The 13,339-nt window shown below is 37.8% G+C and overlaps 1 protein-coding gene across 1 annotated transcript in view; it reads left to right on the forward strand.

The window, feature by feature from the left end:
* The first annotated feature begins 7,084 nt into the window (after positions 1–7,084).
* SOX5 (SRY-box transcription factor 5) overlaps positions 7,085–13,339 on the forward strand; it is an 831,751-nt gene continuing 825,496 nt past the window's right edge. The window contains exon 1 of the mRNA XM_067559200.1: positions 7,085–7,190. The gene's annotated coding sequence lies outside the window, so the exon portion shown is untranslated. The remainder of the gene's footprint in view (positions 7,191–13,339) is intronic.

The following is a 13,339-nucleotide window of genomic DNA, read 5'->3' on the forward strand; positions in this document are numbered from 1 at the left end:
CCAGACTGTCACCCTTGGAGTTTGGGTCCTAATTTAATAAGAATTGTTGGAAGTCACTTATCTACTAAATGTCTGAGCCTCCTGAACGTTCAATATTTAATAATGGCTAATCTTGGGAACCAATGAAAAATTAATCTGAGGTTTGATTGCATAGCATCAGGACACATTAATAAGAGATCCAGAGATAAATGATGAAAATATTTAAGGGTGGGGAAAGATTTAGTCTGCTCAATGTGGAGAGGAGATGAATAAGTGAGGATATGACACAATCTGCAAAAAATACAAAGAAAGTAAAACAAGTGCTTATACTTACTCTTGCTCATAATATAAGGAAAATAGTCAACTATGTTAAAAGGAAGTATATTTAAAAATGAGGAGTAGAAATGCTATTTTTTTTATATATAACATAATTAACCTCTGGAACTCGGAACTACAAGATACCACCGAGGTCAAAGATTGAGTAGGATTAAAAGGAAAGGAGACTTTTGCATGGATGAGAACACAAACATTTATATTAGATAGGATTAAGACAAAATAAAAATTTGGATATAAACTGTTATGTGTAGGACACAATCTAACCAGCAGCTGATGGGGTTAGGAAGAAATTTCCCTGCTGGGCAGGGTATTCCATAGTTTTCCACTATGGAATTTCTTGCCTCTTCTTCTGAAACATTGGATATTGGCCACTGTCAGAGACCGTAGATGTCTCACTGGTTTAGTCTGGTATGGCCATTCCAAAGCTAAACTCCAGTGGAATATTGAAATTATCAGCATCTATCCGGCTCAACAGGAAATGGAAGATCTCAGCAGTTAGTAATCATTATTAGTTATTACTGAGACTAAATTAATAAAATACAACAGCTTTATTCAGATGATCTATTTAAGGCTTATGTCTCACCTTTACAAAGGGACGGGCTGAATGATCTAGTAGATCTCTTTCCTCTCTCACTACTCTCATCTTAATTTAGTGCCAATATTGTCAACTGAATGACTGTGCTTAAATTGTCAGAGTGAGTGAAAGACAAGTCCATTTTGGTTTGGGCGGTCTGGGTTCAGTGCTTGGAGGAGTGACTTTTAAACTCCGGCATCCTGGCCTAATAGGGCTCAAAGTATTGAAGACTAATGTCCTTTGCAAGAGGCTGGATTAGAGGGCATCTAACTAAGACTTTGACAGGAGTCTGCAGTGCTGTCTGTCAACGTAGCCATGGCAAGGGATGGAGTAAATCTACAAATTCATCCCCTTTGGAAAATGTTTATAAAGACTTGAACAGAAGCACAGTTAGGTTCTGCAGGCACCAACTCTACAGCCCCATGGAAAACAAGGTTCAAAGCCAAATAATACGGACTTCTTGGAGGAAAGGGGAGGGGAGTTGCATAAGAAGAATAGTTGGTTAGAAACCTGCAAGCAGTTTTATGTCTATAAGGGTATTAAGTGAAAGATGCTTCAATATGAAATCATTATTTTCCCTCTTCTAAATCCAAATACTAATTGCAACCTTGCTGAGAGCCTGCAATATTAAGGCTATCATAGTCATGGCAACTGAATGAAACATTGAATGGAATACATATGATCTGCACAAGATTTTTTTAGTTGTTTGGGCAGTAGACAAGCATTTATTTAAAGCATCTACAATACACAGATTGAAAGAGAACTTTCAGTGCATACCTCTGAGCAATTTTGCCCCACACACTGTTATCGCTTAACATTTTTGGTATCTCTATAATTCATTTCTGCACAGGATGATTTGTTACTCCACAGACACAAACAAAAGTGCAAATGAAAATTTCCACATTCATTTTACAATGGCCCATTTATATTTCAAAATTAAACCCATCATACAAACTTTTGTTTATCATTGGGCTGACTTTTCTTAAAACCTAGTGATAAATACCTATATAAATAGCTGCACAAAGATTTTACATTTAAGAAAGCAGCACTTCAGATGAGCTGCTTAAAGTCACCTTCTATGCTTTGCATGATAATTGTAATGCAAAATAAGAAACAGCAGCAGGCATCTACTACAACACTTCCAGGCTGATAGGGTGCCATTTAAATAAAGATAATTAGGCATTTAAATACAACCAATACCAATTAAAAAACTTCCCAGTTAGCAAAGAGTGCTCAAAATAAGCTTGTTGAAATAATAAGTTTCCATTTGCCATTGCTAGCTTTTCATGGGATATTTATCCATAGCTATTCAATTGTAGTGCCAAGGTCTTTGTGCACACACTGGTGAAATTCATCTCTGTGCAAAGGGTCAGCCCAAGTTCTATGCACCAATGGTGCTGATATTTCAAACAGGGATGAATTTTACCTGTTCACATAAAGGCACATGTATATATGAAGGTCAAGTCTACACCTAGAAAAGGTTTGCCAGCATAGTTATATTGGTGAAGCTATAATGGCAAATCCTACCAGTGTAGACACAATTTAGGCCAGCAAAAAAGCACTTTTTTGCTGATACCTTATGTTGGTTCCCAGAGTAAAAAATAAGTTATACCAGCAAAAGCACTTTTATGCCAGCATAACTATATCTATACTAGGGTTTTTGCTGATGTAGAAATGTCACCAAAAATCATATCACTTAACCGACATTACTATACCAGCCAAAAATTTCTAGTGTAGATCTAGCCATGGTGAAATGTGTACAGGTTTTGTATAGCTGCTCACAACTCTCATTGTATCAAAAGGAAACTGGTTCACAATTTATATTGAGTTCCATTTATAAATGGCTGTAAGGCTAATAAAAGAATAATATGTTGTTAGAATGTGAAATATGTATCATTATACATGGTCATGAACACATTAGTAGATCGTGGTTATAAGCAGCCAGTTGTCCTGTTGGATTCCATAACTATCTGACAATTGATTAACTATTTAAACATCTTAACAACCTTTTGATAAATTACTCATAAAAACATGCCCTTAATATAAATTGTCATCAAAACCTGTTTAAGGGGAGTGCTTTAAACTGAGCATACCCTGGGATTTGATTGAAATTATCTTCAAAAAAGTATAGGATATTTTAACTAATAGTAAAAGCAAATAGTAAAAGCACAAAGGTCTTATTAGAAGTGGGTGATATTTTTAGCGGAAACTTTTTTTGCTGAAAAGTGCAGATTTGAATTGACTGAAACATTTTGCAAATTCATGTAGAATTTGTCAAATTGTTTTGGTTTTTTAAAAAAAATGTTGAGACTTTTTTCTGAACCTTTTCTTTCTATGTTTTCAAAAAAATAAAATTCCATTTTTGGAGTCAAAACATCTTTTTTTAGAAATTTCATTCAATGTTTATTAAATAATTTTAAAAAAGCCCCAAATTCACACAAAACATTTCATTTTGGGTTTAACGAGACATTTTGTTTGACCCAAAACAATTTATTTTTTGGTATGGCCAGTAAATGGAAAATATTTGAACAGTTCTGCTTATTAGTATATAACGAGATGAATAATATAGAATCAGTGAGGCTGGAAATACTGACTAACTTGATACATACTCTTAAGGTTGAAGATGGGACTTGATCTGTGGAGGGCCCACATTTCTTGAATGCTGTGCCCTGCAACATAGAGTCTGGTGTGTGAGGAGGGTGTCATAATAGGCAAAACCCAAGATATTTTTGTTTCTTCTTAACGGTGTTTTGTTTTTTCATGATATGAAGCTGGGTTGTGCAGGGTAGTGGTTTGATAAAGACACTAGTATGATCTTCTGCCCATTGGAAGTGGTTCTTGTCAATGATAGCTTTGGAATTGGTTTATTAGATTACCTTGTTTTTGCTTTTTAAGATTTGTTCTGGATTATATTTTTATTAAGCACCCACATGAAGAGCAGACTTTTTCTAGGAAGAAAATAGGGAGAAGGAGAAAAAAATGGGGACAGATGCATCCCAAGGGAAAAGAAGTACAAATATGTCCCTAAGCTACTCTTTGCAACATCCAGTTTCTGGACCAGCTGGCGCCAATTTAAACACTTTGCCAGAAGCTGTTTTAATTTGCTGCAGCCTTATTTAGGTAGCTTATAGGTTGTTCTGCAACCTCAGTCTTTCTACTAATCAAACTATGGAGAGTCCCATTCCTGTCTCCGACTCCTGCCCCCTGGCATGTCCCCTACAACAGGAGCTATGAGGACCCACTCTGCTCCTACGCCAGTGAAACTTCTTGCAGCATCATTGACTCCTGTATGCTAGAGCTATGTATGGGGACCCGGGATCGGATCCTCTGGAAATAAAACATTAAAGAAATAAGCTCAAAGGAATGGAATGAGAGGAAATGAGAGGGGGAGAGAAGAAGAAGGGTAGGGCAAAGGTCTGCTGTGCTTTAGGCAATAGTCTGGTTAGACCTCTCAGGTATATGTAACACATCTGCCCAGTCTGTACTGCTTTGAATTCTTCCAAGGGTGGTTCTGCTCAGAAACATTGACACAGTACTACATTACATGCTCCTACGCAAACTAGGGAAATGTGGTTCCATTAAACTACTATAAAGTGGGTGCACAACTGTTTGAAAGATTATACTCAGAGAGTAGTTATCAATGATTTGCCATCAAATTGGTAGAGCGGTCCCGCAAGGGTCAGTCCTGGGTCTGGTAACATTCAATATTTTCATTAATGACTTAGATAATGGAATAAAAAATACGCTTAAAAGTGGCAGAGGACACCAAGCTGGGAAGGGTTGAAAGTACTTTGGAGAACAGGATTAAAATTCAAAATGACCTTGACAAATTGGAAAATTGGTTTGAATGCAACAGAATGAAATTCAATAAATACAAGAGCAAAGTACTTCACTTATGAAAGAAAAGTCAAATGCACAACTACAAAATGAGGAATAACTGTCTGCATGGTAATACTGCTGAAAAGGATCTGGGTGGTATAGTGGACCACAAACTGAATATGAATCCTCAATGTGATGCAACTGGAAAAAAGCCAAATATAATTCTGGGGCGTATTAACAAGTGTTGTACGTAAGACACTGGAGGTAATTGTCCCACTCTATACAGCACTCATGAGGCCCCAGCTGGAGTATTGAGTCCAGTTCTGGGCACCACAAATAGGAAGAATATGGACAAATTGAAGAGTCCAGATGAGTGTAACAAAAATGATAAAAGGTTTAGACAACATGAACTATGAGGAAAGGTTGAGAAAACTGGGCATGTTTAGTCTTGAGAAAAGAAGACTGAGAGGTGATCTGATTGTAATACATTGAGGGCTGTAATAAAGATGATGGTGCTCCATGTCCACTGAAGTACAAGGAAGTACAAGGACAAGAAGTAATGGGCTTAATCTGCAACAAGGGAGATTTAGGTTAGATGTTAGGAACAACTTTTCTTACTATAAGGGTAGTTAAGCTCTGGAATAGGCTTCTAAGGTTGGGGTGTGGAGTCCCGGTCAATGGAAGCTATTAAAAACAAGTTGGACAAATGCCTGTCAGGGATGGTCTAGGTTTACTTGGTCCTGCCACAGTGCAAGAGGCTGGACTTGATGTCTTCTTGAAGACCCTTCCAGCCCTACATTTCTATGATTTGTATCCAGATTCAGGCCCCAATTCTGCAAAGGCTTTAGCATATATATGCAATTTAGGTTGTATAAGTAGTTCCAATGTGTCCACAAGCACTCCCAAATACTCAGTTTTTTCCTATCTATAATCCAGAGTAGTGGAAGTATTTCCCCATTTTTAGCCTATAGATCTTAAATGAGGGTTTATTAGTGGTAACCTATTCAGCACTGTTGAATTTACACTGCTTCACAAACACAGGCTGACACACAGATGCCCTGGTAGAAGAATTTAGAGGATCAGGCAATAAATTTGTTAGGTACAAACATTGGCTATATCCTGCCCTTCATCCATATGTGGCTCTGCCAGCTGCATCAATAGGGAGTTTGATGTAATGACACCAGTAGATTGTGTTCATGAAGGGATAGATTGTGATCTAGTCCTACTCATGGGGTTAAGAAGAAATAATTCCCCATACTCTGTCCGGCTGCATGGGACCTTCCAAGATCTTGGGTCTGGGTGCAATAGTGAAAGCAGATACTATATTCTTGATACTTCCTTCCCACGTGAAAGGGAGTGGACAGTGAGAGGAGCCATGGGCTTGCCCTGACATTGCATTGACAACTGGAGCCAGCTAGCCAGGAGTGAGGAAGTAAGCTGCACTCTTTTCATGTAGCCTCTGGAGCATATGACGTATTGTGACTCTGTCACACATTTCTTTTCTATGGCTTCTCCTGGGATTGAACAACTACAAGGGTTGAGCCTAAAGGCACAATCCAGTCTACAGAGATGAGGGTCATCAAATAAGACAATGGCAATATCACCATATCTGAGTATGTTCCTAGGTACTATATGAAGAAAATAATTTCTCTAATGGAGTTAAGTATTTTAAAGCATGATTTTAATTATAGATTATAGATTTCAGTCACTCGGGAAAATCTATGCTTTTACAGTTCTGGAGATTATCATCAGATTGAATAGTACTGAAAAGATAGCTATTAAAAGTGCAATCAGCTTTTTAATTTTCATTAGTTGTGACACAATGGCTTCAGAGTATTTTATTTTTAGAGACTTACTGTCTTTTCTATAACAATGTAGAACCCATAGGAGAGGTACCATGTTACCAGCATATGACTGAGTGACTGAGCCAATGAGATGTGAGGATGGGAGTAACAATGCAAATACTTGTGCTAACCCTCAGAGCATGCCCAGGGTGAATGAAACGTCTGTGGAAGCCTGAGCAGAGTCAGATGGTGCCATGTGCTTGTGCTGAGTGTGCATGGAGTTAATTAAAATGCTGCTCCTTCTCTCCAGACAAGCTGACTTTTGAGTGCTTACTATACATGACAGTCCAGGTTCATCAGAGGAACAGTGAAGTGATTCATAGATTATAAAGTCAGAAGGTACCACCCTGATCATCTAGTCTGACCTCCTGTATTACATAGGCTATAGGACTTCCTTGAATTAATTCCTCATTGAACGAGAACATATCTTTTTAGGTTATGTCTACACTGCTGGGGTGCATGGATCGATGCAGCAGGATCGATTGAGCAGTCTGTGCAGACCCAGAATCAATCAATCAATCCCGGAAGTGCTCTCCAGTTGACGCCATTGATCCACCCCCCTGAAAAGAGTAAGGGTGCATCAACCGAAAGGAATCTCCCATCGATGCAGTGCAGTGGAGATGCCACGGCACAGCAATGTAAGTAAGTTGATGGGAGATACGCAAACTACATTATGTAGCTTGCGTATCTCTCATCGACCGCCAGTGGCAATGTAGACCAGGCCTCTGACAGACATCCAGTCCTGATGGCAAATCCACCACTACTCTTGGTAAATTACTAGATTAAATTGATTTGAGTTTTAACATAGAAGTTGCCTTCATATTTGTTGAGTCTAAAATCGATAGGGTGAAATTCACTCTAGTGCAGAAAACCATGTGAAGCCCTTATATACCATTTTAGTCCCACTTAAACTCACTGTTAATGGATTAAGTGTACCGTGGGCCTTACACTGATTTGGGATAATTTAATTCACAGCAAATAATTCCAGTGATAATCTAGTTTGATCTCCTGTATAACACAGGCCATAGAGCTTCCCCAAAATAATTCCTAGCACATATCTTTTAGAAAAACATCCAATCTTGATTTAAAATTGGTCAGTGATGGAGAACTCTTAATTTTAATTGTGAAGGGTCTGAGAGTAAAACGAGTTTGTCATTAGCCTCTAAGGAGTAGGCTGAAATAGAACTGGGTTGAAATATGACAGCTGAAATATGTTTGTTGGTCTCTTGGCCATTTCTTTCGAGAATGAAGCTCTCCTCTTCAGGATTTAACTCTAGAGAAGCCCAGGACTGGGTCCAACAGGGTTGTTAAAGGTTGGGGATAAATATACATTTACTGGGCTATTCGGAGAAGTTTGGTTTTAAATCAATCCTCCTGGATTTTTCATGCTTATGACCTCTGGAGAAACAACTTCTCACTACCAGAATTCTAAAGAGAAAAAATAGAAGAAAGTGATGCCAAAAAAAAAAAAAAAAAAAATAGAGCTAGGTCTGAGTACACACACATTTGGAGATATTCAGTGATGGTAGGAATAATTACCAGCTATCTGTAGCTTGATTGATTCTACCTGAATCTGTTTTAAACTATTTTCACAGAATTCCATTATTCTCTCCTTTAGCATACATAGAGGAAAAGTGGAGGAAAAAATACACAATATATGAAAAGGAAACAAAACAGTTTTTAATATGTTAATAGTTGATGTTTAATTGGGATCATATATTAAATCTCTTCTTTCCCTCATCAATGTTTTGTCTCTATTCTTATAATCCTGTTGTCAGTGCAGAATTATCACCCACTGGTTTTCAATTATGGAGATACCCATATTGATTCCCCCCTTTAATTGTAACTCTCAGCTGAAAACTTACTCACTTAAGCCAATAAAAATGGATGCTGTGGTTAGTTGTAAGCTTCTTTTAAACATAATGTAGGTGTAAAATGCAGAATGATAAACTTATTATATGAAGCTAGTGTGGAATTGGACTTCAAATTATTTGAACCCAGACAAATGTTATTCATAAATATTTCTTTGTGGTAGCACCCACAATGAAGAAAGTTGTACAAGTGCATAATGAAGTCCTGAAGACTCTAAGGATCTATAAACACTTATGCATTTGTTTAATTTTTCAATGCATGAGCAGTCCCATGACTTCAGTGGACTAATCATGGGCTTAAATATATGCACATGCATAAGTATTGGCCTAAAATGTAAACAAACAAATAATATAAATTGTTATAGGGTCTTTATGTCAATATGCATTTAAGGCCCAATCCTGAAAGATGCGGAGCAAGTCCAATTGCCACTGACTTTAGTGGGAGTTGTGGGTGCTCAGGAACTCTCATTAGAGGGTTCCTATAGGGTCTAATGCTGTGCCCACTGAAATCATAGGCAAAACTCCCATTGAATTTTATGACAGCAGGACCAAGCCCCAAAATGAAAATCAAACACTGGAAAGTCCTTTTCAAATTATACAGCCCATCTAAAATGTAAATATCCAGAGATCAGTGTTTCCTTTAAATTAGATAAATTACCCTTTAATTATTTTTTTTTATTCAAGTAATCTTGTATATTGGGGATGAGGAAAATGGACTACAAGAAAATCTCCCTACATACAGAAAACTATTTATTTGTGATTTCTCCATCAAAATATATACAAAACATTAAAAATATTTCCGAAGCCTCTTAGAATGGGCCTCAGCCGAGGATGGAAACCAATTTTTTTTAAGCGCTTTTAAAGATTTAGAACCCAGTCCAGTGATATTGAGTGATTCAGATTCTAAGGTCAGAAGGAACCCTCATTATTATCTAGTCTGACCTTCTGCACACTGCAGGCCTCAGAACTTCACCCACCCACTCCTGTAATAGACCTGACTCCCAGTCAGTTCAAATCATGTAAACTTAGCACTTCCTATATGGACTTACTATAAAACCTATGCATGTATAGTCTTTACCACCAAAGATGATGTAGCTAGTGCACATATGTTGTATTGATCACAATTGAATTAAGTGTCCTATCTCTGTTTTCCTGTTTCCTGTTATTGGTCTTGCTTATGTTTTATTGTGTATCTAATTTAACTCCATGACTGATAATCCTCTGTTACCTGTAAATATTTGAGTGAAGATTTTTGTTTAAAGGGTTCCTGAAATCAGTGGGAGATTGTGGATCCTCTGCTCCTGAAAAGCAACTTGTATAGGTGATTAAATATTGATTTAGGTGTTTAACTTTAGGCATCCATTTTTTAAGGTCTTGGCTTTAGCCTATAGCTTTTGCTGGACTTGACAATACATGTTGAGGCAGATCCACAAAGGTATAACACCTAAACCCTAGGTGCCCTGCCACTCAGCTCTGAGTTAGATGAATGCATAGAAACTGGTTAACTGATCTCAAAAAGTAATTGTAAATGAGGAATTCCCATCCAATGGGGATGTTTCCAGTGGGGTCCTAATTGGAATCTGTTGTTGGCTTAGTGCTATTCAATATCTTTGTCAATGATCTGGAAGAAAACATAAAATAATTACTGGTAAAGTTGCAGGTAACACAGAATTTGGTGGAATGATAAATAATGATAGGGACAAGTCATTTATACAGGCAGACTTGGATTGCTTGCTAAGATGGGCTCATTTGAACAACATACATTTTAACACCATCAAATTCAATGTCATATATAGTAACAAAGATGTAAGTCACGTTTATAACATAGAGACTGTGTCCTGAAAGCAATGATTGTGTATCAGTACACTACTATGTCCAGTTCTGATATCAACAATTCAAAAAGGATGTTCACAAATTGGAAAGATTTGGAAAAAAGCTACAAGAATTATTCGGGGTCTGAAAAACATGCCTTATAGCGAGAAACTAAACTCAGTCTATTTAGTTTATTGAAGAGAAGGTTAAAAGGTGATGATCACAGTGTACAAGTACATAGATGGAGAAAAGATTTATGACAGTAGACAGATTTTTCAATCTAGCAGAAAAATGCAAAGTGAGATCCCAGGGTTTGGAAGCTGAAGCTAGAAAAATTCTGATTAGAAATAAGGCACAATTTTTTAACTGTGAGGGTAATTAACCATTGGAACAATTGACCTAGGGATGTAGTGGATTGTGAAGCTGGCAGGTCAGATGCCAGCTCTTGCCCAGGCTGCAGGCATTAGCTAAGAACTGACAACCTGGTAGCTGAAGACCAGACCGGCTCACGTATGCTAGTTTTGCTCAAAATAGGTACTAGTCTTACAAGAACATAGCTAGTGTTTAGACTCTCTGGAATGCTTGTATGTTGCTGCATGTATTAATCTCACTTATAATATCTATGTCCCATGTTATAAGGTAATATTTAAGTGTTTGCTCTGAAACTGTAAACCCCCACAATCAGGACAGAATCATTACTAAGTATGAAATACTAGTTTGTCACAGGAGGTGTTAACTTCTGCCCAACAAAAGAAGGTCCATAGACTAGTCATTGTGAAACATCAGAGGAGAAAAGATTTTGTTGATTCGTCTTCCCTCTCCCCCTTCTACCCCATGAAGAGGAGACGGGAACTCGTCCCATCATCTTGGACTCTGGGAAAAGGGATTAAAAAATCCCTGACAAGAAGAAACTGCATGTTTTTGGCTGTTTGAATTCTGAAGGGCCAGAGATCCAAACTGAAGCTAGAGATCCCCCAGGGGTTGCCTCCTGAGTCTATCCTGAAAAACACTTGGAATAGACAGATCACTACAACTCTGTCACTCTTAGGATTTAGATAACTCACTGGTGTGTATATGTTTGCTTACTTTAACCTGTAAATAACAATTATTCTTTTTTCCTAGTTTAATAATCCTTTGGACAGTTTATTACAGGATTGTCTTTGGTGTACGATCTAGTTTATCTGGGTTAAGTGACTGGTCTCTTGGGATTGGAAGCAACCTAAATGTGGTGTGACTTTGTGTTTGTGTGTGCAAGTGACACTTATCACTATGTCAAGTTTGTCTGGGTGACAAGATAGACTGGAGTGTCTAAAGGAACTGTCTGTGACTCCATGGTAAAACTGGTATAGTAATCCACATTTGTTACTGGTTTGATGAAATCCAATTATAGAATCCACCACCAATTTGGGATGTCCTCACTAACAGTCGTGATCCACTCCAGAGTTTTATGGTTTTGATGTAGAAATTACTGGCTGGGGTTCTTTGGACTGTGTTATGCAGGAGGTTGACTAGATAATCATAATGCTTCCTTCTAGGCTTAGATTAATAGATTTTATGAACTGGTTTATACTTCCAGTAGTTACACTGCAGGTAAAACTGTCTGTCAAGCTTTAAGGATTACTACCATGTTGTACGAGATGCATCAAACAAAATTGCTGTAGGGTAACCCCAGGCTAAAATTCTACAAAGTCACATCAGTATACTCAGGGGAAAATGCACATGGACATGCTCCTACAAGGGCAGTCTTCACAAATTTGACTTTTACATTATTAATACTGCACAGGTGCCTTGGCTATTAACCCAATCAAAAGAAAAGCTCAGACTTTTGCAAATGGTGAACAATACAATGTACACTGCTATTGACAGTTCCAGCCAAATGTCTTTAACAAAGGAACAAATAATTGGATCAATATGGGGATGTTTTTAAAGGCTTCAGAAGTCTGCCTAGAGAATATAAATTGGAAATCAACTCTGAGGTGAAACTAGTACAACCATCAAACAAAGTAAAGGTTCACTTTAAAGAAGGACCTGGAAATATGGATTTACAATCTTGTACAATGGGATTCTCAAAAGACTAGATTAGCAATAAGGTTTCTGGTTTAAAGAAACAAACCATAAATTTTGATTCCTTCATACCTCAAAGTTTTGAATTGTGATTCTTGCTAAAATCACTTCCTGCTATAGGAACAAAGTCAAGTTCTCTTTAGATTTAGACACTAAAGACTTTTGGCAGGTAAAACTTGATTAAAGAAAACAGTTACACCTATCTTCTGAACTCCTTTTTACATATAGATGTCTGTAATTGCAGTTTGGCACTTTTCTGGATCAAGAGATGTAGCAAAGTGAAATGCTAGAAAGACTCAGATTGAAGTTATTGTTGACAATACCTTAATGGCTGAATGCAAGGAATTCACTGAAAATGTTAGTGTAGTTCATGATGATCTGATACTGTATCCCACTGGTAATCATGTATTCCACGTCCCTTTCTGTGCCAATTTACATAGGATACAAGTTGTTGCACCCCCAGCTTCTAGAGCCTTGTCTTTTGAGCTCAATCTGTAGCAGCTCATGCTTTGAACGCTGGTGATCTCTGTTTCAGTCCCCTGCCAAGATGGTGGCTGTCACAGCAACACTGCTCAATACAGATGTATATTTGTGGATATAAGTTCTCTCTCTCGCACACACGCGTGCACATGCATGCGCGCGCGCGCACACACAATGGGAATGGTGCTTCTGAATGATCTAGATGCTTTTGAAAATCTCACCCTGTATTGGTCAGCAGTTACATGTATAGGATGTCTAACAGAAATCTTCACCAGATTCTGGGAAGGTTTAAACAGTGTTGGCTGTCCTAAATTCAAAATTGTTTTCAAGATATAGTTAAGCATTATAAGAACATCTCTGTCCAGATCCTTGCTGTGGCCCTGGTACAACAAAATATTTACGCGTATGCTTAAGTCCTCCTTGTTCAGCAAATCAAGCACTTAAACATGTGCTTAAGTGTTGGCTTCAAGGATTTGTTGAACTATGGCCTATCTTTCCAAAGTCACCAATCCCTTTCACAGACTGACAAAGTTTGTAGGTGGTGGTTGGAATCCAAACCT

This window comes from Emydura macquarii, unplaced genomic scaffold, assembly GCF_026122565.2.
Source record: "Emydura macquarii macquarii isolate MOO-44397 ecotype Brisbane River unplaced genomic scaffold, CSIRO-AGI_Emac_v2 contig_2205, whole genome shotgun sequence".
In the NCBI taxonomy this organism is placed as follows: domain Eukaryota; kingdom Metazoa; phylum Chordata; order Testudines; family Chelidae; genus Emydura; species Emydura macquarii.